This window comes from Tamandua tetradactyla, chromosome 14 (assembly GCF_023851605.1).
Source record: "Tamandua tetradactyla isolate mTamTet1 chromosome 14, mTamTet1.pri, whole genome shotgun sequence".
NCBI classification, from domain to species: Eukaryota; Metazoa; Chordata; class Mammalia; order Pilosa; family Myrmecophagidae; genus Tamandua; species Tamandua tetradactyla.
Window position 1 is genome coordinate 41,399,372 of NC_135340.1, and position 27,560 is coordinate 41,426,931.

The 27,560-nt window shown below is 35.5% G+C and overlaps 1 pseudogene; it reads left to right on the forward strand.

Annotated features, from left to right (window-relative positions):
- The first annotated feature begins 15,909 nt into the window (after positions 1–15,909).
- LOC143655361 (olfactory receptor 4K14-like) lies at positions 15,910–16,840 on the forward strand (annotated as a pseudogene).
- The last annotated feature ends 10,720 nt before the right edge of the window (positions 16,841–27,560 follow it).

Genomic DNA, 27,560 nt, shown 5'->3' on the forward strand with positions numbered 1-27,560 from the left:
GAGATTTCATGATATCTTCATATCAAATATTGGGCCCTAATATCTTCCCTATGAGGGTCCTGATTTTAGCATAAGAGACTTTCCAGAATTGTGAATGGAGCTTTCTTTGTAATGCTACTCTCACCACTGGATCTTCAGCCTGACTTTCAGTGCAACCTGCCCCATGACTGCAGCAGTGACGATCTGTTTTTCACACTGAGGCCTGAGTTGAGACTTGGCTGACTTGAGCCTGTTATTTTTATGACAATTTTGGCACCAATTAAAAATAAATATCAAGAAAGTGAAAAGATAACCAACAAAATAAATGAAAATACTTGCTAACCATATATATGATAAAGGTAATACCCAGAAAATATGAGGGAGATTCAAATTATAACCATGAGATACTACTTCACATCCACTAAGGGGACTAGTAATAGACATTAAATAAGTAAATAAATAAATAAATAAAACAGAAAACAGCAAGTGTTGGTGAGAATGTGGAGAAATTGCAACTCTTATCCATTGTTGGTGAGGTTGAAAAATGGTGCTACCACTCTGGAGAGCAGTTTAGCAGTTTCTCAGAGTTTAAAACAGTATTACCATAGGGCCCATCAATTCCACTTTTTGGTATCTACCCCAAAGAATTGAAAAGTAGAGACTCAGATATTTGTGTACCAATGTTCATAGCAACATTTGAAGCAACTCAAGTGTCCAAACAACAGATTAATGGATGAAGAAAGGGCAGTTTATGCACATAATGGACTATTACTCACCTATAAAAAGTAATGAAGTTCTGATACATGTAAAACATGCATGAATCTTGAGGACATCCTGTTGAGTGCAATAAACCAGAAACAAAAAGATAAATATTTGTATGATCTCACTTATATAAAATATCTAGATAAGCAAATTCACAGATAGAGACAGTAAATTATAGGTCACCAAGGGATAAGGGTTGAGGGAAAGGTGGAAAGGCAGAGATTCTATTTGAGAAGAGAAAACATTTTGGTAATGGATATGGATGATAACACAATATTGTGGATGGAATTAATACTAGTGACTTGAACATTGAAAGTGGTTAAAATCAGAAAATTTGAGTTTATGAATGTTTCTATGATGAAGTGCTTTTAAAAACATAGCAACCCCTCTATTCTTTTTAATTAGCATGGCTTTTACATTTCACAAATTATATAGATATTTGGATACACTTCTAACTCTAGTCCAACTTAAATCATCACAGGGAAAAATCTTGGTAATTGTGATGTTGCAGTATGCCAGAGGAATCATGGCCTCTTGTACCACCAGCAATGGGTGCCTATTACCCCCATTGGACCTGCAAGTGATTCCATTTCAGAATTCCATTCTGAGCATCTGCTACATAGGACCACTTCTAGTAATGTTCTAGCACAAATACAGACAGACATTTCTGAAATCAGGATTTGAGTACAAATAGTTGTGTTCTGTTTTTCGTTTTTTTGGTGGGGGTGTGATTCCAAGAAAATTAGGTAGGAAAGTGAGGTAGTGAGACAAGGGAGGAATGCAAGTTAATAAACCATGCATTATCAAACAATTTGCAACTGGAGTTTAGTCTCTTTGCAAAACTCTGGGAAATACTCTAGAATTCATGTCTATGAATTATCCACTATTTGGTGTGAGGGAGCTGCAGTATTTATTGTCATTATTTGGACATTGCTTTCAGGAGTATTGATTCCCTGACCCACCCTTCCTATCTGACTTGCAGATATAGAAAATTCAGCCAAAGACAGGCACCAATAAAAGGTAGCAAGAACTGCCTCTCTTTCTCCGCCAGCCCGCCGCGCGGCGCCCAAGCCCCGCAGCAGCCGAGCCGCCCGCCCTCCTTCTCCCCTCTCTTTCTCCGCTGGCCCGCCGTGCGGTGCCCAAGCCCCGCAGCAGCCGAGCCGCCCGCCCTCCTTCTCCCCTCTCTTTCTCCGCCGGCCCGCCACGCGGTGCCCAAGCCCCGCAGCAGCCGAGCCACCCGCCCTCCTTCTCCCCTCTCTTTCTCCACCGGCCCGCTGCGCGGCGCCCAAGCCCCGCAGCAGCCGAGCCGCCCGCCCTCCTTCTCCCCTCTCTTTCTCCGCCAGCCCGCCGCGCGGCGCCCAAGCCCCACAGCAGCCGAGCCGCCCGACCTCCTTCTCCCCTCTCCTCCCCCTCCTGCTCCGGCTGCTCTCCAATCACCACGGTGCCCTCTTCCCCCGCCTTCACCGTGCTCCTCCGCCACCAGCCTCGACAGCCTTGCCGCCCTCACCTTTCCTCCTCCAGAACAGCTACTGGGGGAGTGGAGATAATACAGAGCAGCTCCCGGAACCACGAGGGAGATCAAAGGGACAGCGTACCCCATCCTGGAACGGCTGACTATCTGGGAGAACCAGCTCCGGTGAGATCACCAAGGGGCACGGGCTTTCCTGGGTGGGACGCAAGCGACCGGAGTCCCTCCCTTCCACCTTCCTGGGCCAGCTGGTAGAATTGGACAGGCGGTCCCCTTAGGCCGCAGCGGCTGGTGCCCCCACCACACGAGGCCCCCCGGAACAACTGAGATAGTTGGGTCGGAAATCCCCAGACTGCGGAGAACAGTGACCGGGGGATCCCTTCCAAACACGTGACTCCCCCGTCGGCTGGGAACAGTGTACTCTCCCGGGCTGCGACAGCTGGCGCCCTCCCGCCACGCTTGGTGCCCCGGGCCGACTGGCTAATTTGGCCGGACGCTCTCCTGTGCTGCGACGGCCGGCGACCCTCCCCGCGTTTGGAACCCCGGGCCGGCTGGCATTCCTCCAAGATGCTTCGGTTGCCGAACCTCCCCTACGGCGAGAGTTTTCCAGAGTTGAGGGACCCACAGCAACTTTCGCTGGTGGAACCCACAGACAGGCGTGTGCCACGAGCGCCACCTACTGGGCAGGATAGGAAGAACAGAACCCAGAGATTGCGCAGAAAAATCTTTCAAGTTGTGGGGTCGAACACCTGGGGAAATCTGACTAAATGCCCAGACGCCAGCAGAAGATAATGGATCACGCTAAGAAAATTGAACATATGGCCCAGTCAAACGAAGAAACCAATAGTTCAAATGAGATACAGGAGCTGAAACAACTAATGTTGAATATACGAACAGAAATGGAAAACCTCTTCAAAAACGAAATTGATAAATTGAGGGAGGACATGAAGAAGACATGGGCTGAACATAAAGAAGAAATAGAAAAACTGAAAAAACAAATCACAGAACTTATGGAAGTGAAAGATAAAGTAGAAAAGATGGAAAAAACAATGGATACCTACAATGACAGACTTAAATAAACAGAAGATAGAATTAGTGATTTGGAGGATGAAACATCTGAATTCCAAAAAGAAACAGAAACTATCCGGAAAAGAATGGAAAAATTTGAACAAGGTATCAGGGTACTCAAGGACAATATGAACCGTATAAATATATGTGTAGTGGGTATCCCAGAAGGAGAAGAGAAGGGAAAAGGAGGAGAAAAACTAATGGAAGAAATTATCACTGAAAATTTCCCAACTCTTATGAAAGACCTAAAATTACAGATCCAAGAAGTGCAGCGCACCCCAAAGAGATTAGACACAAATAGGTGTTCCCCAAGACACTTACTAGTTAGAATGTCAGAGGTCAAAGAGAAAGAGAGGATCTTGAAGGCAGCGAGAGAAAAACAATCCGTCACATACAAGGGAAACCCAATAAGACTATGTGTAGATTTCTCAGCAGAAACCATGGAAGCTAGAAGACAGTGGGATGATATATTTAAGTTACTAAAAGAGAAAAACTGCCAGCCAAGACTCCTATATACAGCAAAATTGTCCTTCAAAAATGAGGGAGAAATTAAAATATTCTCAGACAAAAAGTCACTGAGAGAATTTGTGACCAAGAGACCAGCTCTGCAAGAAATACTAAAGGAAGTACTAGAGTCAGATACAAAAAGACAGAAGAGAGAGACATGGAGAAAAGTGTAGAAAGAAGGAAAGTCAGATATGATATATATAATACAAAAGGCAAAATGGTAGAGGAAAATATTATCCAAAGTAATAACTCTAAATGTCAATGGACTGAATTCCCCAATTAAAAGACATAGACTGGCAGAATGGATTAAGAAACAGGATCCTTCTATATGCTGTCTACAGGAAACACATCTTAGACCCAAAGATAAATATAGGTTGAAAGTGAAAGGTTGGGAAAAGATATTTCATGCAAACAACAACCAGAAAAGAGCAGGAGTGGCTATACTAATATCCAACAAATTAGACTTCAATTGTAAAACAGTTAAAAGAGACAAAGAAGGACACTATATACTATTAAAAGGAACAATTAAGCAAGAAGACATAACAATCATAAATATTTATGCACCGAACCAGAATGCCCCAAAATACGTGAGGAATACACTGCAAACACTGAAGAGGGAAATAGACACATATACCATAATAGTTGGAGACTTCAATTCACCACTCTCATCAATGGACAGAACATCTAGACAGAGGATCAATAAAGAAATAGAGAACCTGAATATTACTATAAATGAACTTGACTTAACAGACATTTATAGGACATTACATCCCACAACATCAGGATACACCTTTTTTTCAAGTGCTCATGGATCATTCTCAAAGATAGACCATATGCTGGGTCACAAAGCAAGTCTTAACAAATTTAAAAATATTGAACTCATACACAACACTTTCTCGGATCATAAAGGAATGAAGTTGGAAATCAATAATAGGCAGAGGGCCAGAAAATTCATAAATACATGGAGGCTCAACAACACACTCTTAAACAACAAGTGGGTCAAAGAAGAAATTGCAAGAGAAATTAGTAAATACCTAGAGGCAAATGAAAATGAAGACACAACATATCAAAACTTATGGGACACAGCAAAGGCAGTGCTAAGAGGGAAATTTATTGCCCTAAATGCCTTTATCAGAAAAGAAGAAAAGGCAAAAATGCAGGAATTAACTGTCCACTTGGCAGAACTGGAGAAAGAACAGCAAACTAATCCCAAAGTAAGCAAAAGGAAAGAAATAACAAAGATTAGAGCAGAAATAAATGAAATTGAAAACATGAAAACAATAGAGAAAATCAATAAGACCAGAAGTTGGTTCTATGAGAAAATCAACAAGATTGATGGGCCCTTAGCAAGATTGACAAAAAGAAGAAGAGAGAGGATGCAAATAAATAAGATTAGAAATGAAAGAGGAGACATAACTACTGACCTCACAGAAATAAAGGAGATAATAACAGGATACTATGAACAACTTTACGCTAATAAATACAACAATTTAGAAGAAATGGACAGGTTCCTGGAAAGACATGAACAACCAACTTTGACTCAAGAAGAAATAGACGACCTCAACAAACCAATCACAAGTAAGGAGATTGAATTAGTTATTCAAAAGCTCCCTAAAAAGAAAACTCCAGGACCAGACGGCTTCACATGTGAATTCTATCAAACATTGCAGAAAGAATTAGTACCTACTCTCCTCAAACTCTTCAACATAATCGAAGTGGAGGGAAAACTACCTAATTCATTCTATGAAGCCAACATCACCCTCATACCAAAACCAGGCAAAGATATTACAAAAAAAGAAAACTACAGACCAATCTCTCTAATGAATACAGATGCAAAAATCCTCAATAAAATTCTAGCAAATCGTATCCAACAACACATTAAAAGAATTATACATCATGACCAAGTAGGATTCATCCCAGGTATGCAAGGATGGTTCAACATAAGAAAATCAATTAATGTAATACACCATATCAACAAATCAAAGCAGAAAAATCACATGATCATCTCAATTGATGCAGAGAAGGCATTTGACAAGATTCAACATCCTTTCCTGCTGAAAACACTTCAAAGGATAGGAATACAAGGGAACTTCCTTAAAATGATAGAGGGAATATATGAAAAACCCACAGCTAATATCATCCTCAATGGGGAAAAATTGAAAACTTTCCCCCTAAGATCAGGAACAAGACAAGGATGTCCACTATCACCACTATTATTCAACATTGTGTTGGAAGTTCTAGCCAGAGCAATTAGGCAAGAAAAAGAAATACAAGGCATCAAAATTGGAAAGGAAGAAGTAAAACTATCACTGTTTGCAGAGGATATGATACTATATGTAGAAAACCCAGAAAAATCCACAACAAAATTACTAGAGCTAATAAATGAGTACAGCAAAGTAGCAGGCTACAAGATCAACATTCAAAAATCTGTAGCTTTTCTATACACTAGTAATGAACAAGCTGAGGCGGAAATCAAGAAACGAATCCCATTTACAATCGCAACTAAAAGAATAAAATACCTAGGAATAAATTTAACCAAAGAGACAAAAAACCTATATAAAGAAAACTACAAAAAACTGCTAAAGAAATCACAGAAGACCTAAATAGATGGAAGGGCATACCGTGTTCATGGATTGGAAGACTAAATAAAGTTAAGATGTCAATCCTACCTAAATTGATTTACAGATTCAATGCAATACCAATCAAAATCCCAACAACTTATTTTTCAGAAATAGAAAAACCAATAAGCAAATTTATCTGGAAGGGCAGGGTGCCCTGAATTGCTAAAAACATCTTGAGGAAAAAAAAGAAGCTGGAGGTCTCGCGCTGCCTGACTTTAAGGCATATTATGAAGCCACAGTGGTCAAAACAGCATGGTATTGGCATAAAGATAGATATATCGACCAATGGAATCGAATAGAGTGCTCAGATATAGACCCTCTCATCTATGGACATTTGATCTTTGATAAGGCAGTCAAGCCAACTCACCTGGGACAGAACAGTCTCTTCAATAAATTGTGCCTAGAGATCTGGATATCCATATGCAAAAGAATGAAAAAAGACCCATCTCTCACACCCTATACAAAAGTTAACTCAAAATGGATCAAAGATCTAAACATTAGGTCTAAGACCATAAAACAGATAGAGGAAAATGTTGGGAGATATCTTATGGATCTTACAACTGGAGGTGGTTTTATGGACCTTAAACCTAAAGCAAGAACACTGAAGAAGGAAATAAATAAATGGGAGCTCCTCAAAATTAAACACTTTTGTGCATCAGAGAACTTCATCAAGAAAGTAGAAAGACAGCCTACCCAATGGGAGACAATATTTGGAAATGACATATCAGATAAAGGTCTAGTATCCAGAATTTATAAAGAGATTATTCAACTCAACAACAAAAAGACAGCCAACCCAATTACAAAATGGGAAAAAGACTTGAACAGACACCTACCAGAAGAAGAAATACGGATGGCCAAGAGGCACATGAAGAGATGCTCAATGTCCCTGGCCATTAGAGAAATGCAAATCAAAACCACAATGAGATATCATCTCACACCCACCAGAATGGCCATTATCAACAAAACAGAAAATGACAAGTGCTGGAGAGGATGCGGAGAAAGAGGCACACTTATCCACTGTTGGTGGGAATGTCAAAGGGTGCAACCACTGTGGAAGGCAGTTTGGTGGTTCCTCAAAAAGCTGAATATAGAATTGCCATACGACCCAGCAATACCATTGCTAGGTATCTACTCAAAGGACTTAAGGGCAAAGACACAAACGAACATTTACACACCAATGTTTGTAGCAGTGTTATTTACAATTGCAAAGAGATGGAAACAGCCAAAATCTCCATCAACAGAAGAGTGGCTAAACAAACTGTGGTATATACATACGATGGAATATTATACAGCTTTAAGACAAGATAAACTTATGAACCATGTAATAACATGGATGGACCTCGAGAATATTATGCTGAGTGAATCCAGCCAAAAACTAAAGGACAAATACTGTGTGGTTCCACTGATGTGAACGGACATTCGAGAATAAACTTGAAATATGTCATTGGTAACAGAGTTCAGCAGGAGTTAGAAACAGGGTAAGACAATGGGTAATTGAAGCTGAAGGGATACAGACTGTGCAACAGGACTAGATACAAAAACTCAAAAATGGACAGCACAATAATACCTAATTGTAAAGTAATCATGTTGGAATACTGAATGAAGCTGCATCTGAGCTATAGGGTTTTTTTTGTTTTTGTTTGCTTGTTGGTTTGTTTGTTGTTGTTGTTTTTTACTATTACTACTACTTTTATTTCTTTTCTTTATATTAACATTTTATATCTTTTTCTGTTGTGTTGCTAGTTCCTCTAAACCGATGCAAATGTACTAAGAAACAATGATCATGCATCTATGTGATGATGTTAAGAATTACTGAGTGCATATGTAGAATGGTATGATTTCTAAATGTTTTGTTAATTTCTTTTTTTTTCTTTCTGTTAATAAAAAAAAATAAAAAAAAAAAAAGGTAGCAAGAACTGGAATTGGAGCCATGGCAGCTTGCAAATTAATGGTGTAGGCAGAAGTGATAAGAGAAGGACTCCGACAGAGTCTGCTACACCATCTAAATGGTGAGAATTCCCAAATTTATTCATTTCAGTTATGACCTTTCTCATGGACTCCAGATTCATATATACAAGAAAACTACTTAAATTCTCCATTTTAATTCAAAATTAACATTTCAACTTTAACATACCCCAAATTGAATTCTTGGTCTCCCCTCCACCTCTAATCTATTTCCAAATAGACTTCTTTATCTCAATGTCAACTTTATCCTTCCACTTTCTTAGAATACAATATTTGAAATCATGTTTGAGTCTTCTAGTATACTAGAGTATATATATAGATATATACATATATACCCTACCCATAATCCTTAAGGAAATCCTATTGGATCTAATTTTGAAATATATCTAGAGTCTCTCTTTTCCTTCCCATCTCTAGTGTCTCCTTCTGGTGTGGGCCATCATCAAAAGTAGTCTGAATTAGTAAATTCGTACTTATATGGGCTTCCATCTTCTATGCTTGTGTTTCCAATAAAGCAGAGTCATCCTTTTAAAACATATCAAATATTACCACTTCTCTACTCAAAACTCTCCAGTGGCCTCCCCCTTTCCTTCAAAAGAGGAGGTAATGTGCTGAAAGTATCATGAAAACATTACATGATCTGTACTCCCTGCATAATTATTTATCCAACCTTATTTCCAACTACTTTCCTTCTGTTCATCCCTCTCCAAGTCATACTAGTTCTTTGAACACATCAGGCAGCACCTGCCTAAGTGCCTTTCTAGTAACTGTGCACTCATGTGAGATTGCTTTCTCTGATACACACATGCCCAATCCAATACCCTTACTTTAAAGCTTTGATGAAATCCTATCAGATACTAGCAACATCCTATTTGAAATGAAAATTCAACTTGCAACCCCACCTCTCGTATTCCCAATATCCCTTATCCCACTTGGTTTTCTCCTTATTACTTATCAAAAATTACTCATTTTTAACATATACGACTGTGTTTTCTGTTAAAATGTAAGTGTCAAGCAGACAAAAGTTTTTATCCATTTCACTGACTGCTGCATCCTAAGGATTCACAAATGATATACTTTGGAATCTCTCTTTTTTTTTCTCCTCCAGGAAATGCCATGAATACATCTTCACATATAGAAATATTTGTTGAAAGAATTATTTTTCATGTCATATTGTCTTATATAGATGTACTTTAATTGATTTTAAAATTTTTGACAAATTTAAATTGCTTTAATTTTTTTACATTAATAGGTAGCTCCATAATAGATCTTTAACATGGAAATAGTAGATCAAGCTTTATTGCCATTTTATGGATGCTCACCTCTATTTCCAAAATGTCTCTCAAACAATTGTCCTTACTTACTCCCCACCCAATAGCAAGGGAAGTCAAACTGCAGAATGAAAACATGGGCTCTGGGGTCAGAGTGCCCAGGTCTGAACATTGACTTTGCCCCTAAAATATGTGTGACTGTTCACTGAGCCTCAGCCCCCTCACCTGTAAAGTTCAATCTTAGTGTTAGTTTGCTATGACAAATACCACACATTAGGTTTGCTTCAAATAATAATAAATATTGGCTCACAATTTTGAAACTTTCAAGTACAAATTCAAGCTATCAACAAAGCTTGAGTTTTCCAAGAACCTGTAGCATTCTGTTGTTGACTTTCCTAGGGTTGCATCTCTTCTTTCTGGTTTCTGTGAGTTATGGGTGCTCTTTATGCAACCTTCTTTAATACAGATTAAGTCCCACCCTCCTTCATTCAGGTGAATTCTTAACTAAAAATAACATCTTCAAGAGATTCTATTTATGAGTCCACACTGACGGGAATGAGAATTAAGAATAACATATCTAAATTGAGGTGCATACTGCAATCTACCACATGTGGGAATAATTATATTTATCTTATTAGACTTTTGTGGGGATTAATTGAAAGAATCAGCATTTCATGACACTGGCATAGAGTAAACACTCAATAGATGTTAGGTATCATTTAAATAGTTTTCATTATAGCTGATGAAGAGTTTGACCTTTATATGTATATATTCTTTCAAAAGTTGGCATGGAATAAAGATATCTCATTTATTTTTACTTGTTTGATGCTGAGATAAACACTTTGATGTTCACTGCAATATAATTTATTTTCTTTTTAAACAAATAACTTGCTGATATTATTTACCATTTTTCTCTTCATGTTCAATTTACTTTTGATTGACTTGTGAATATTTTTTCTCTATTTAGGATATCAGTCCTTTCTCTTCAGGGCTGTAAAAGCATCACTGAAATTTGGTGGGTTAGAAAACACTACCTCCTTTTTAGCAGCCATAGGCCTAAGTAGTCCATGAATTGCTAGATGGCCGTGACATGTGCTGGATCTCAGTAACCCTGGGTCTTTGGACCAGTAGGTCCTGAGCTGTGAAAGTCTGCACAACTCTTATGTGTAGGGGTCAGAAGATTGGAAATTCATGTAAACATGTATTTTAATTTTATTGTGGTGCTTACTCAAATACAAAAATTATTTTAAAATTTTAATTATGTTGCATATTATTCTTTTCCTTTCTGAATTATTCTGTTATTTATGTTTAGGACATTTTCCCCCTACATCCAAATCAAATATTCACTTCTGCTTACTTCTGGTTGACATAACTTATTCTATTATAATTTTTTTATTTTATATAACATAGCCATACACATATGTTTCTTGAATTTCATAGACAAATGACATGTCACAGGTAGGCTATGCCTTAGAAACCCTTAGGAAGGCTTGATGACTCATTTTAAGTGAAATGCTTTATTGAATGACAATATAGGGCTTGAGACTCTTTACTATAGTCAGATCCTGTCTTGGCAGTGAAATCTCTTAGATTCTGCTTATAGAACTAAGATAGAATTAAATGTCACATAAATAATTGTAATTGAGATTATCATTCATCAGAACATTCTGGAATATTTATCATGAGCATAGAGCCATCAACAAAGGAAGCCTGGATTAACCTCAAATGCTTTGGGGAAGTAAGTGAGCTAATAATTATACATAATTTGCAAATGATTGAATGCCAGATTTCATTACACATGAATATAGGAACCATATGATCAGGTGAATCTGGAAAAAGGAAATATTTCAGCACATACAAATCTGACAGTCTTGGTCTGAGTAATCCTTCACCAATGTGTTTTTCCTGGTCAAAACCACATGAAATAATAAGCAGGGCTGACAAATTTTCACTATAATTTTAGAATGTAACTTGATCTTTCGATGACTTGAAGGAAAAATGATTTTATGCTCTATTAACTGGGTAATGATACATATTAGTCTGTTTTGATTATTAAAATAATGGCAGATGAGATCTGACATAGCTTTAATTTTCTTTCTTTATCACTTGGGGAAACAAACAATGTTCATTATCACAAATTTCCACTCTAAAATGGTTGATTCCCTAGCCTCTCTTTCAGTAGTTGGCCATGAAAGGCCCATCATTAAAGGAACTTTCAATTTAATGGGAGAGATAATATAGATATTTCCACACAAAGGCCAAGACTGAAATATCTGAAGTTCTGCCGCTTCTTAAAAAGGATGATTTTCCTGAATTATTTTGTAAATGGCAGATGAAAGAGATGATTAAATTATGTCTGGAATGAAAATGTGCATGCTTTTTAAATTCTATTAAAGTACAGTATATTTGAAATACAAATTGGTGGCTCTACATTGCCAAGACAGAGCATCTTCACCTCCAGGTTAGTAAAAAGACCTTCATAAAATAATGTATACATGTTGAAGGTATGACTAAAAATACAAGTCAAGTCGAGACTACTTTATAGTGCTATTATCTGGTATATTAAATCTTTGCAGCAAATCATAACTTATCAGTTAAAATTAATTTTACTATTGCCAGTTGTATTGGTTTTTAATTTAATAAAACAGCATTTCTTTGCATACAAAATCATCCCATTTCTTTTTTTTTTTTTTTTTTTTTTTTTTTTAAAGGAAAGACAGAGAGAAGGAAGGAAGGAAGGAAGAAAGGGAAACATTTTCTTGTTTTATTGTATTCTGTTTCTCCGTTTTTTTTTGTTACATGGGCTGGGGCCAGGAATCGAACCGAGGTCCTCCGGCATAGCAGGCAAGCACTTTGCCCGCTGAGCCACCGCGGCCCGCCCTAAGGGAAACATCTTTTAAACATTTTCTTGTTTTTTATTGTATTCTGTTTCTCCGTTTTTGTTACATGGGCTGGGGCCGGGAATCGAACCAAGGTCCTCCGGCATAGCAGGCAAGCACTTCGCCCGCTGAGCCACCGCGGCCCGCCCTCCATTTCTTTTTTATTACAATTTTAACACTTATTTAATTTTTAAAAATCCTGGGTAGGCAGGTGGTTCAGTGGTAGAATGCTTGCCTTCCATGTGGGGAACCTGGGTTTGTTTCCAGGAAAAAAAAATCGTTTGGAAAATACAGATTTCTCTGAAATTACAACCTTATTTGTTTATTTTAATTATATTTCTTTTAACATCCATTTTTAAAAGAGTTTTATGAGGAGTAACTTACATACCACAGATTCACTCATTTTAAGAGTGTAATTCCTAATCTTTAGGATATTTAGAGTTGTACAACCATCACTACAACCTAATTTTAGAATCTTTTGATCCAGTTGCAAGTTATGAGTTCTTTATTTTTTCCTGAGGTTTCTGTTTGATTATTTCAACTTTCTGATTCAATTAATCTTTACAAAATCTAAATTAAATACAATTGCATTTCAGTTTCACACATGAAATTTTTCATGACCACAAAGAAGGAAGGAATTTAAATAAAATTCAGCTTTTTATGGTCAATAATATGTATGCTGGATGGAAGTCAGGGTATTCCATAAATGGGGAGGATTTCTGAATGTGATTATATCCATTGTATGCACAGTAACTTTGAGTTTCAGATTTAAAATCTGAGTTTAAAAAAGGATTAGCCCCTAATTACGACAAAAGTTCTGTAATTAAATGTTTTGCCATAATGCATTTATGAAAGTGCTAGAGAAACAGAGGGATTTTGAGTATTCATTATCCCAATAATAGCCTGGTTCAGCTTCATGAGTGTTATTTGAGTGGATTGAGTTTGATACACTATTAAATTATACAGATTTAGAAATTCTACCAGTACATCACGCTCACATCACTAAAATTTTTCAGATTTGGAATGTTACTTTAGTTTCCCTTAGAATCCTTAAACATTTATTCTTTCATTATAAAATCTTGAGGTTTATAAAGGGCTGACATTTAAAGACTCAAATGAAGGGCATTTCTGGCATCTTGGCATATTGCTTATGAATAATTCTGCTTGATGCCCTTTATTTAAAAATTATGCAATATCTTTCTCTTATGGATGAGAGTGAGGTACCAGTTTAAAATAAATGCAGAATTTACCAATGATATTTATAATTTGGAATTACCCCCTAAAAACTATTATGTAGATTTTATGCTTTGGTTCTCATTCAAGGGTCCTGAAAAATATCTCCTTCATTGAAAGTCATTCTAAAGTCCTTTGAAAAGTAGAGCTTTATAAATAATGACTCTAATATTGGGTTAGATACAATGGATTTTTAAAATCCTAAATCCAATTGATTAAAACAAAAGAGGGCATGCAAAGTTAGTTCAGTGGTAGAATTATTGCCTGCCATGTGGGAGAACCGGGCTTGATTCCTGTACCATGCACTTCCCAAATAAAAAAAGAAACCAACAAAAACAAACAAAGAGACAAACAAAAAATTCAACAAATGGTGCTGCAATAACAAGATACTCACAAGGAAAAAGAATGTAATGTGACCCCGCCATACAAGCACACACACACAAAAAAGATAAGAACAACAAAAAATATTGTGAGATTGGAAGAATAGCATAAAACCTAGGTGGATTGCTTTATTTTCCTTTATATCAATTTGTTTCTATACTGAATTAAGTGAGATGGAAATGTGTTTGTGTTACATAAACACAGTTGAATGAGCAACAATGTGAATGAGCAAATGAGAAAGGAAGGAGAAGAAATACTGATTACTGCTTGGAGAAATCACACAAGGACCTAAGATTGTCAAGATTTAAAACGAACATTATGGAGATGTTGTTAAACTTCATAAATTTATTAAAAGTCATCTAATTTTACACTTAAAATTGGTGAATTTTAAAATAACCAAATAATACATTAATAAAGTTTTTAAGAATACAATATTCTAAACAGGCTTAACATGGAAGAAATCACCACTCCATTGCATTTTTGGGAGCAATGTCTTGAGTTAAATTTTAATTGGATGGTACCCTAATACCTTGTATACCAATCTAAACTCTTCTCTCTCTCTCCCTCTCAATGGATAGATAGATTAGATAGATAGATAGACAGACAGACAAACAGACAGTAGTTAGATAATTAGAATTTACTGATCACAGCCTATATTTTCAGCTTTTTGAAATAGTCTATAAGTAAACTCTGTCAAATTTGTGTTATTTGTAAATTTGCAAATCACATCTTTACCCAGGTTGTTAATGAAGATTTTAAATGAAATGAGGTTGCAGAAAGAATCCTGTGGCCTAAAATGAGTGGTTTGATCCCTGAAGGCACAGATTCACTCTTTACATTGAAACTTTTCCTAATCATGCCATTATTTAGGCAAAATTTTTCTTAAAGATATTATGGGTGAATGTGACACATAACATCCTATGATATTCACATTTAGCTTGGTAGTGGCATACCCATAAACTTACTAAACAACACACATGACCTGGAACTAGTGAGTCCATGATTTGGAAACTTCTGTATTTATGCATCACTCCAAATGGGTCCTACATCCAAGACATGATTTTTTTAACTTAAAGGAATATTTCCTTCTCTAAACTTTGTCATCCAGGAAATAAATGTATTTATTCTGTTAGCTTAAGGAAAGAGACATATTGATGGGTGTTTTGATACATAGAACAGCCACCTACCAAACTGCCTTTGCTAGAGTTTTTTCTGTCTGTGTGGGTAATTGGAGAGAGAACGGAAGGCAGAGAGACTTGATAATCTATATGTACTTCCCTTCATTTTATGTGAAGTCATTATATTTTATTAAACTTTCATTTCAATACCTAGATCTGAGGTTTAAAAGCAATTATTCATTGGACAATGGTAGCCATACAGATGGAGAGACCACAATACCATTCAGAAAAACTTCACAATCTCAAACACTCCTAAGGGTTTTTGGTTCACATTATGCACTTGATTTATATGATTTATTTTACCTTTCCCTATGGAGAAAGACCATAGATGAGAGAAGACTCCCCTATGCTGGAGTCTCGCAGAATGTCCAACTTCCTTTAAGGAAACACTGAAATCTGAAAAGGGCAAAATACATGTAGGTATGGACATGTTTTTAATTTTCCATGTTTTGTATTTTAGGATATAGCTTATGGATTATGAATTATATCCAGATGGCACTTAGCTGACCACTTTCTATGTGCCTGGCAGTGGATAGGCACTTTCATTTGCATTTCTTTTCTTCATATAGGTGTAGAACAAAATCTTAAACTGGGTTGATGGACTTGCAGAATTATTCCTTGGTGTCAGAATTTGTGCTACATGGTCTCAGCAGTTCACAGTATCTCCAACTTTTTTCTTTATATTTTTCTCCATAGTCTATGTAGCCATTGTGCTGGGTAACCTTCTCATTTTAGTCACTGTCATTTCTGACCCCCACTTGCACACTTCCCCTATGTACTTCCTGCTGGGGAACCTATCTTTCCTTGACATGTGGCTGGCCTCATTTGCCACACCCAAGATGATCAGGGATTTTCTTAGTGACCAAAAGCTCATCTCCTTTGGGGGATGTATGGCTCAGATCTTCTTCTTGCACTTTATTGGTGGGTCTGAGATGGTACTGCTGGTTTCCATGGCCTATGACAGATAGGTGGCCATATGCAAACCCTTGCATTACATGACTATGATGAGTCGGTGGACTTGTATTGGGCTGGTGCTGGTTTCATGGATTACTGGATTTGTGCACTCCATCAGTCAAATAGCCTTCACTGTGAACTTACCTTACTATGGCCCCAATGAAGTGGACAGCTTTTTCTGTGATCTCCCTTCGGTAATCAAACTTGCCTGCATAGACACCTACATTTAGGCATACTTATGATCTCAGACAGTGGATTGCTTGTGATGAGTTGTTTCAGGCTCCTCCTGATCTCCTACACAGTGATCTTTGTTACTGTATGAGAGCGTGCTACTGGTGGGATCTCCAAAACTCTCTCTACCTGCTCTGCACACATCATGGTGGTCACACTCTTATTTGGGCCTTGCATTTTCATATACGTGTGGCCTTTCAGTAGACTCTCTCTCTACAAGCTCCTGTCTGTGTTTTACACCATTTTTACTCAACTTTTGAACCCCCTTATCTACACACTGAGGAATGAAAAAATAAAAGTGGCTATCAAGAAACTGCGGAACCAACATGTGACTTTTTACTGAATTTTAGCTTCCTAGAGTGTTATATTCTTACTTATTCAGGGGATATAAATTATTTAATATCATTCTAATAAAATGTTTCATTCTTACATTATATTGATATAATTTACTATGTGTTATATTAAGGGAAAGCAGTCATTGATGTCAACAAAAAAATTATCATATATTTATCCTCTATGCCACACATACATTTGGACACACTTTGCAATTTTCTTTCTTTCTTTTAACGAGATTTATTTTGTCTTAAGTAAAAATTTAAATATAAATTTGTCCTAAAAGACCTAGTTTGTCTTAGGTTGATATAAAAATACATTTTGTTGTCCTAGTCATAGTTTAACCAGCAAGGGAGAGGCTTCATGGGACATTCAGCACAGGAAAGATAACCTGGGATTAAATAATGCCCCCTTAAACTTTAGTCTTGTATTGGAAGCTTGAGAAGAAAAAAAATACTAATTCAGCACCCCATTTATTTTAAAAGTATTTTAAAGTACTTTGTCTTTTGAACTTGTATTATGCTAACCTTTAATTAGTTCAAACATAAATTCCTGACAGTTTTATTCAATTACAGAAATTAGTTTTCATGTGGAAAAATCACAGATTCAGATTTATGATGAATGTTTTCATTCTTTTTGTTTGCTTACTATGTGTATTTTTCTTCATTAGAGAAAGTCATGATTATGATGAGTTTTTAAATGTTCTAGCAGCCTATAACGGACAACCCTAAGCAAGAGTTAATGTTGATATTGACCAAATTTATATTCGGAGAACTCAAACAATTTTTTTAACTTGACTCTGACACATCAAACTAAAGTAGAGGATTGAGTAATCATTGAATAACTTGAGTGACTGTATAAACTTTGCAACAATTCTGGACAATATCTTAAATCAGGGGAATCATGCTCCTATGTACTTCTTACTTTCTCTGACTATGGTTCTACCTATATGCATGAACATTAAAAGAACATAGAAGGAAAACAATTTCTATCTTGTAATAAATTTCTCTACAATCCCTTTCCTTGTTATTGGGATAACACAATTTGTTGATTTTATAAATTTTGTAAATAGTCAATTTTTATGATCAGCTGCCTTCTTATGTATGAACATTAGGAGCAATATCAACCTTGGATTAATTTCCCTAGTTTTTTTTTGTTGTTGTTGTTGTAATCATGATTAGACTTTATACACTAAGACTGTATAGATTTTTGGCATAGCCAATTTTTTGTTGGCATTAAGACAATTATATTTATACATTTATTCATTCAGTTAATAAATATTTGGCAAGTATCTATTTCAGATTTCAGGCAGGGACTAAGAATGGAGATAAAGCACTTAAGAGCACACATTCCTAAACTCGGGGAGTTTTCCATTTGGGGGAATAAAGGCAAGTATACAGTCAATTGCAAAACATGCAATGACGTGAAAGCTACAAAAGAAATAAACAAGATGTTCCTGATATTGCCTCCTCCCTTCCCCCTTATGTTTCAGGAGGGACTGAGGATCTTGCCTGAGAAAGCTGTTCATTTCTGCAACCTCAAGGTCTATTTATGCAACCTTTTCTACCCTGTTTTCAATATCTAAAATCTGACCTTTTGTCTATAAAGAAGATTCTTGTAATATATACTTTTAAAATTACCTCTGCTTTTAATGAATCATTAAGAAGTGTTTTCACCCCTATGTTTATTAAATCCAGCCCAATTCCATATACTTGAATCAGATATAGACTCTTAGGATGAAGTATGTTTAAACACTATCTTAGAGATTTTAAAACAGTTCTCTCTCTGTACATTTCTATCTTCTTTGATGCACTGTCCTGCAAATGCATGCCACCCTGATCTCACCAGATTTTTAGTTTAATCTCAACTGGAGAGGCTGGGCTCCAGTCTAGATCACCCCCTCCTTGGACTGGAGCAGGAAATCTCTCTCATAGCAGAAACTGGGCAATTATAGAACTGACCTCGTTTGTTTCCCATCAAACAAGGGATCATTGTTCTTCATTGCCTGATATGCAATGTGTTTCATACTCTTGTCTCATATATTTTATCATTTCATTTGAGATTGTTTCATGTGGGAAAGTAAATCCAGACCCTGTTACTTCATTCTAGGTAAAAGGTGAAGCCATGATATATGCGATTCATTAAAAAAACTTTTTCCTTTGACTAAGCCTTGATATGAGATAAAAACAAGTGTAAGGTTGCAATGATAGCAATAAAGGTATAGGGTGTAAATGATAAGTTCATCATGAAAGGATTGAAAGAGGAACAAGAAAATTAAAAGATAGTCTGATGAATTTCACAATTTTTCATTAACACTAAACAATGGGAAGTAGTCGCATTGCCAGGTTCTCTGGGACGTTTGAGAAGAATGATAATCTTTCCACACCATTTAATCAAAAATGCATCTAGTATATGATATAAATCATCAGCACCAATATGTCATCTGATTACATTAACAATTATCCTAAATATAATTCATGCTCTAAAAGTAGAGAGAATAAAATAATATCCTAGGGTTTCTACTTTCTAACATCAGTTAGTAGATTGTCTTATAAGCATTACAACTTTTTCTAAAATTGTCTTGCAACAACTTCTTTGTGATATTATCTTAATTCTTATGTCATTCTAAGTCTTAAGTAATCAATTTCCCTTTTGTAACTTGATCTTGTGAGTGGCATAAAATATATATAATTTTATACATAAACATACACATATATCAAGATATATGTATCTTGATCTTGTGAGTGGTGTGTGTGTATATATATAATATATATATAATTTCTATTAAATTTTCTATTATTTTATTTATTTGTCCCTGGAAATTGAATGATTTCCTTCAATTTTCTTCAATAATAACTTCTTTATTAGTTCAGAGTCATATTATTGTGAATTTGTGTCTAACCATGCAACCTACAAACAATGTCTTTTTTTTATATTCCTTAATTGGTCTTCTCTTCTCTCGCTCTCTCTTTCTCTCCCCACCACCCGACCCTTTCTCTCTCTCCTTTCCTGCCTAAATGTACTTACTAAGACCTCCAGTTCAGCGCTGAATACACTAATGGTGGGCAATCTTATATTTTTTTCTTTAATTCTAGGGGAGTGTTTCTAAAGTTTTACACTGAAGTATGGTATTAGCAGTCTAATACCATATTAGATTGAATATCGTTTGAAAGATATTCAAAATTGTGTTAATGAGGTTCCATTCTTACGTTTGTTTAGAGTATTTAATTTATTTTGATGCTATGTCATGAACTGTAGTTTTGATGTTACATTTTTCTTTTCATTGCAATTTCAAATTTTATATTACTAGTGTATAAAAATACAAGTTTTAAATTTTTTATTTTAAAATATAGATTTACAAGAAATTTCAGAAATAAAGCAGAAATTCTCTGTGTATCCTTCATCCAGTTTCTTTTAATACTTATATTTTATAACTATGGTATAAAACCAAACCCAGAAAATTGACATTTATTAAACATGTGCTTAAGGTTCTATGCTATTTTATCACTTGCATAGTTTTCACGTAGCTGCCACCAATATCAAAATGCAGAATGATTCCATCACTGCAAAGATTTCCCTCAGACACAGTCTCACCACCAGCCCTAACCCCTGGGAACCACTAACCTGTTTTCCGTCTCTATAGCTCTGTTCTTTTTTAGAATGCTATGTAAATGAAATCACACAATATGTTGCTTTTTAAAATTGTTTCCACTCAGCATAATCCTCTTGAGAGATGCAAGCAAGTTGTTACACTATCCATACTACATTCCTTTTTTATTTTGCTGAGTAGTATTAGGTGGTGTAAATGCAGCACAGTTTGCCTAGCCATATGCCTATTGACTTATTGAGGGGCATTTGAGCTACAAAGTACATTTCAAAGCTCACTGATTTAAATAGTACTTACACTACCAAAATAACTTATGGCAAAATTTTATAATGCATCCATAAAACACTGAAAGGGACAAAGGAAACATGAATATACTAGTCACTAAAACAAACTTTTAGCTGAATAATGAGTTGATCTTGCATTGTGAAAGCAGACTTAAGCACAGTGGTCAATATGGACCTATGCAGTTTAGAATGAGAAACGTTAAAAGGATATTTATAGCCAAACACATGAGCCTTAATCAATTCTACATTGGAGTGGGCAACATGGTTTCATTCCTTTAGTCATTAATATATGTTATCTTATGCTTGTTAACTTACACAGAATGAAATTATTTTGAACATTAAAATCTCATCCCTGTTTTTAGAAAAGTATTCTCTATGGAACCCAAACTTGTGCTATCAAGATTTGAGGTTTGAAAATTTGGCCTGCACAAAATTCAATTGCTTATTGAATTAAAAATATGCCTGAAATTTCCAACGTTTAAGTTATTTTTTCACATTATTATACCTGGAATACCAAATTAAGATGGAAGCATGTCACTTTGAAAAAATTTAGGCCTCTATCCCTTATTTTATCAATAGTGTTTTAATTTCCCACCTGCTGAAACAAATGTCATGCAATGGGTTAGCTTGAAAACAAGAGCTTATTTGCTCAGGATTTCAGAGTTAGAAGGCTTGCTTCCTTCCAGGGTCAGTATCATCTGGTTGGCTGGCAATCTTTGGGGTTCTTTGGCTTTTCCGTCACATGGCAATGCACATGGCAGTGACTTTTCCTTTCTCTTCCCATTTCCACTAACTTCCAGCTCAGGCTGTACCTTGTGGCTCTCTCTCTCTCTGTGACCATAAATCCTTCAGTAGTAAGATTAAGATCCATCATGATTCACCTGACCCATACCTTAACTGAAATAACCTCATCAAAAGGTCTTATTTACAAGGGTTTGTACCCACTAAAGCAGATGAAATTTAAGAGCATGTTTTTTGGGGTGCATAGCTATAAACCACCACAAAGCCCATTTTGTTCATTTATCATTTCTTTTACTTCTGGTTTTGGTTCCTTATCTAAAAAATCCATTGCTTAATGCAAGGTTTTAAAAACATTACCCCCATATTTTCTTCTAGGAGTTTTATAGTTTCAGCTCATATTTACATTGTTGAGCCATTTTGAATTAATTTTTGTGTAAGGTTTAAGGTAGATTCTGATATATTCTTTGGATGTGAATATTCAGTTTTCTCAGTACCATTTGTTGAAGAGTCTATCCTCTCCCCCATTGAATGGGCCTGGCACCTCTGCTGAAATTCAATTGGCCATAGGTATGTGAGTTTATTTCTGAATTTTCCATTCCATTCCATTGGTCTATATGTTTATCTGTATTCTAGCACCATATTGCTTTGTTCACTCAAGGTTTGCAGTATATTTTAAAGTAGAGAAGTCTGAATTATCCAACTTTGTTCTTCATTCAATATTGTGATGGCTGTTTATGGACCACTGCAGTAATCTAAGAACTTGAGGATTAGCTTTTCCTTTACTGAAAAAAATGGAATTTTAACAGGGATTATATTGATTCCACAGATGCTTTCAGAACATTGCATGTTAATAATATTGTCTTCTATTCCATGGATCCAAGAATTGAAATGCATGTCAATTTATTTAAGTCTTCTTTAATTTGTTTTAGCAATTTTTTTGTTAGTTTTTGGAATACAAGTCTTTTACCTCTTTGGTTAAATGTTTTGCTGGGTATTTTATTATTTTGAGTTCTACTGTAGATCAAATTGTATTCTTAACTTACTTTGGATTTTTCATTGCTAGTTTATTAAATACAACAGATTTTTCTATATTGATAGGTATCCTGCAAATTTGATCCATTTATGAGCTCTAACAGTTTTTGCCATTAAAAACTTTTATTGAGACATATTCACATACCATACAAACTATCTGAATTATACAGTCACTGCCTCATAGTATCATTACATTATTGTGCAAATATCTTCATAATCAATTTTAGAACATTTTCACTGCACCAGAAAAGAAAAAAGAAAATGTAAATTCTCCTGTAAATTTACCCCCATTTGTAATCCATGGTATTAGTGTGGCACATTTGTTACTGTTGATGAAAAATATTAAAATATTACTTTGAAATACAGTTCATGGCTTGCAATAGGTACATTTTCCCCAAATGCTCCTCTAATATTATCCCCTTATAATAGTGTGGTACATTTCTTCTAGCTCATTAAAAAAATTATATTTGTACAGTTAATCACAGAAATTGTTCATCACAAGATGCACCATGTTATACGTTCCCATGTTTTCCCCTCTCATTCTGGTAACATACATGGACCCCTTTCCACCACATTCACACATCATTCAGCTACTCCCACAATGCTAATTACTCCCACAATGATGTGCTATCTTCACTTCTATTTCCAAACATTTAAGTTCAACCTAGATAAACATTCTGCATTTATTAAGTGACCGCTCACCATTCTAGCTGTAATGGCTTTTAGCATTTTTTAAGTAATTTTATGTATAAGATGATAAGATTGTTGTATAAGATTGCCATCTCTAAATAAGGAAGCTCGTTTATTTTCCTTTCCAATTTGTATGCCTCTTATTTCTCTTATTTCTTATTTTCTTTGTCTAGAGCATCCAATACAATATTGAATAAAAGAGATAAAAACAAGCATCCTTGTCTTATTTCTGATGATAAGGAGACATCTGTCAGTGTTTCACCACTAAGTTTAATGATAATTGATTGAATTCCATTTATTTTTGGAGAAATTCCCTTTTACTCCTAGTTTGTAACATGCTTTACCATGAAAGGGTACTTAATTTTGTCAGGTGATTTTTCTGTATCTATTGAGAAGATCAGGAAGATATTCCCTATAAAGATGAGGAATTTCCCCTCTATTTCTATTTTCCTAAAGTTCTTTTTTTTTAATCATGGAGGGATGTTGAATTTTATTGTGTTTTTTCCTGCTTCATGTGATTTTTCTTCTTTGCCATGTTAAAATATGAACTATATGATGGCTTTTTTAGGTATTGAACCAGTTTTGCATCCCTGGAATATACCACACTTGGTCATGGTGTATAGTTCTCTTTATAAGTTGTTAAATTCCATTGCTAAATTTTGCTAAGGATTTTGCAGCTCTATTAATGAATAATATTGGTCTGCAATTTTGAGTGAGTGCATTTTTTTTTGCCTGGTTTTGTAATTAAAATAATAATCACCTCATAAAATATGTTGGGAAGTGTTTCCTCCTCTTCTAGTTTCTGGAAGAAACTGTTGAAAATTCGTGTTAATTCTTTAACTATTTCATAGAATTCCATAGTGAAACCAACTTAGACCGAAGTTTCCTTTTGGGGGATTTTTAAAGTAATTGTGGGAGTAATAAAAGATTTTTGAGAGATTAATACTATAGGGCTCTTCAAATTATCTATTTTGTATTGGGTGAACTGAGGAAGTTTGTGATTTTTTGAGGTTTTAGTCTATTTCATCAAAGTTGTGAAATTCATGCGTGCAGAATATTCATAGCTATCTCCTATTATCACTTCATTATATTATGTAGTGATATTCACTGTTTTATTTTTGACATTGATTATTGATATTTTCTCTTTTTTATTTTCTTGATCACTCTTGCTAGAGGTTTGTCAATTTTTATTGATTTTTTTTCAAAGAACAAGTAATCAATAATTTTGGTTAATTGATATGATTATTGTCTATTTTCAATTTCATTTATTTCTGCTCTCATATTATTTACTTTCATCTTGTTGTTTAGGGTTCCTTTTGCTTTTATTTTTCTAGATTCTTGAGGTTGAAATTTAGATTATTGATCTGAGACTTTTCTTATGTAAATATTTAGTGCTATGAATTTCCCTCTCAGCATTGCTTTATCTTTGCCCCATGAATTTTGATATATTGTATTTTCATTCAGTTGAATATATTTTTATTTCACTTGGTACTAGTTTCTAGTATGAGTCCTTTGAGGTTAGAGAATGCACCCTGTGTGATTTCAAGTATTTTATATTTCTTGAGGTTTGTTTCATAGCCCAAGATATGATTTATCTTGATAAATGTCCCATGAATGATTGAAAAGAATGTGCATTTTGCTATTGTTAGGTGAAGTGTTTGTGCCAGTTTGAAACCATTATGTACTCCAGAAAAGCCATGTTTTAATCCTCATCCAATCTTGCGGGGGCAGCCATTTCTTTCAAGCCTGATTCAATATTTTAGGGTGGAAACTTTTGATTAGATTATCTCCAAAGTGAAGTGGTGTGCCCAATTTTGGGTGTGACATTTTGATTAGATGGAGATGTGACTCCACCTATTCAGGGTGGGTCTTGATTAGTTTACTAGAGTACTTTAAAAGAGGAAACATTTTGGAGAAACCTCAGACACAGATGCATACAGAACAGTTTCTTCAGAGCTGACAGAAACGTGGATGCTTGTCTCTGTGTGATACTTGAACTGCTGACAGAGAGAACAGATGCCTATAAATGGGCAGAGCCCAGCAGATGTTGCTGGGTGCCTTCCCATGACATGCTCAGCAAGGCAGAACCCAGAGTTGTATTTCAGGGGAACTTATTCAAGGCCCACAGATGCTTAAAGAGGAAACCACTGGCATCAGAAGCTGGAAGCAACAAACCGGGAAAAGGACCAGCAAATGCCAGCCATGTGCCTTCCCAGCTGACAGATGTTCCAGATGACATCATACTTTTTGAATGAAAAATAACCTCTTGTTGAGGCCTTACTGTGGACATTTTCATGGCCTTAGATAAGTAAACATACAACTTATTAGATCCCCTTTTTAAAAGTTGTTTCATTTCTGGTATATTGCATTCTGGCAGCTTAACAAGCTAATACAGTGCCCTATAAATGTTGATTAAGTACTGTTGGTTAATGGCATTGTTGAATCTATCTATACCCTTGCTGAATTTCTATCTAGTTGTTCTTTTACTTGCAAGGAAATACCCATTAAAGCTTCTGACCATAATGTTATATCTGTTTATCTTTCCTTTCAGTTCTGTTGACTTTTGCTGTATGCATTTTGCACCTCAGTTGCTTGAGGCATACTCATTTACATTGGATTTGTATTCTTAATGGACTAAACCTTTTTTATTATGTAATATCCTTCTTTGTCCCTGATGCTGGCTTTTGTTCTGGATGTATCTGATATTCATACATGTATTCCAGTTTTCTTTTGATTGGTGTTTCCATGATATATTTTCTTTTATTAGATGATATATCTATTTATCATCTAATAATATTTGATATATTTATTTTTATTTTCACCATGTATTGTTATGTTGCATTTAGTGTCCTGTAAACAACATGTAAATGGGTCAGTTTTTCTCATTAAGTTGATCTCTATCTTGAAATTGGTTAATTTAAACCATTTATATATATATATTTTTAATTTAATCGATTTTATATTATCAAACCAATACAGCAAACAGACATTAATATTCTTAAGTTACAGACATTCTGTGTATGGTGTACAATTGATGGCTCACAATATCATCACATAGTAGTATATTCATCACCATGATAATTTTTTAGAACATTTGCATCATTTATATTTAACATAATATTAATATTTTAGGGTTAATTCTGATGTTTATTTATTATTTTTTAATTAATTAATGGAAAAAAGAAATTAACCCAACATTTAGAAATCATACCATATTACATATGCAATCAGTAATTCCTAACATCATCACATAGATGCATGATCATCGTTTCTTAGTATATTTGCATTGGTTTAGAAGAACTAGCAACACACCAGAAAAACATATAGAATGTTAATATAGAGAAAAAAAATAAAAGTAATAATAATAGTAAAAAAAAAACCTATAGCTCAGTTGCAGCTTCATTCAGTGTTTTAACATGATTACTTTACAATTAGGTATTATTGTGCTGTCCATTTTTGAGTTTTTGTATCTAGTCCTGTTGCACAGTCTGTATCCCTTCAGCTCCAATTACCCATTATCTTACCCTGTTTCTAACTCCTGCTGGACTCTGTTACCAATGACATATTCCAAGTTTATTCTCGAATGTCGGTTCACATCAGTGGGACCATACAGTATTTGTCTTTTTGTTTTGTTTGTTCACTCATTATTTTTGCCACTCTATTTCTTTTCTTGTCTTCAATATGTTACTTGATCATATTTTCATAATTTTATTTATGGTATTTATCAATTCTGACATTTCCAATTATCTCACCTTTGCAACTGCTATTCCTTTCCTGTGACTTTCTATTTTTCATTTGTTTCAATCATTATTGCAATTGCTCATAAAATATTTTTTGATAACTGCTTTAAAATACTTGTCAGATATTTTGAATCATCTCTTTCATCTCAAAGTTAGCTCTTCTGTTCACTGTCTTTTCATTCAACTTGAGTTTTTTCTGGCTCTTTGCATGAGGAATGATTTTTTTTATTAGATGTTGAGGATATTTAGGTGTTGTGAGACTCTGGACCTTATTTTAATTTTCTGTTTTAGCAGGTATCATCTTACAGCATGGTTTCAGGGGAAAAGGCACCATTCCCGTATCTAGTAGATGTGAGTCTAAGTCCACATAGCTGCTTTGACTTCTGTTGACAACTCAGTTGGGGAGGGTGGTGGGGCACTTCATTACTGCCAGGCAGGTTGGACGTTCAGCACCCCTCGGGGTTCTGCTGTCCCCACCATTGCTGTACAGTGAGGGTCACCTTGTTACTGCTTCTCCTTAGGCCTCCACTGGACCCATGATGGGAGCTTATTACAGCTGGAAGTGTTGAAAGTCCTGGCTTCTAATCCCACCCTCTCTAACATGGCTCAGGCAGGTGACTTCCCCTTAAATGTGAT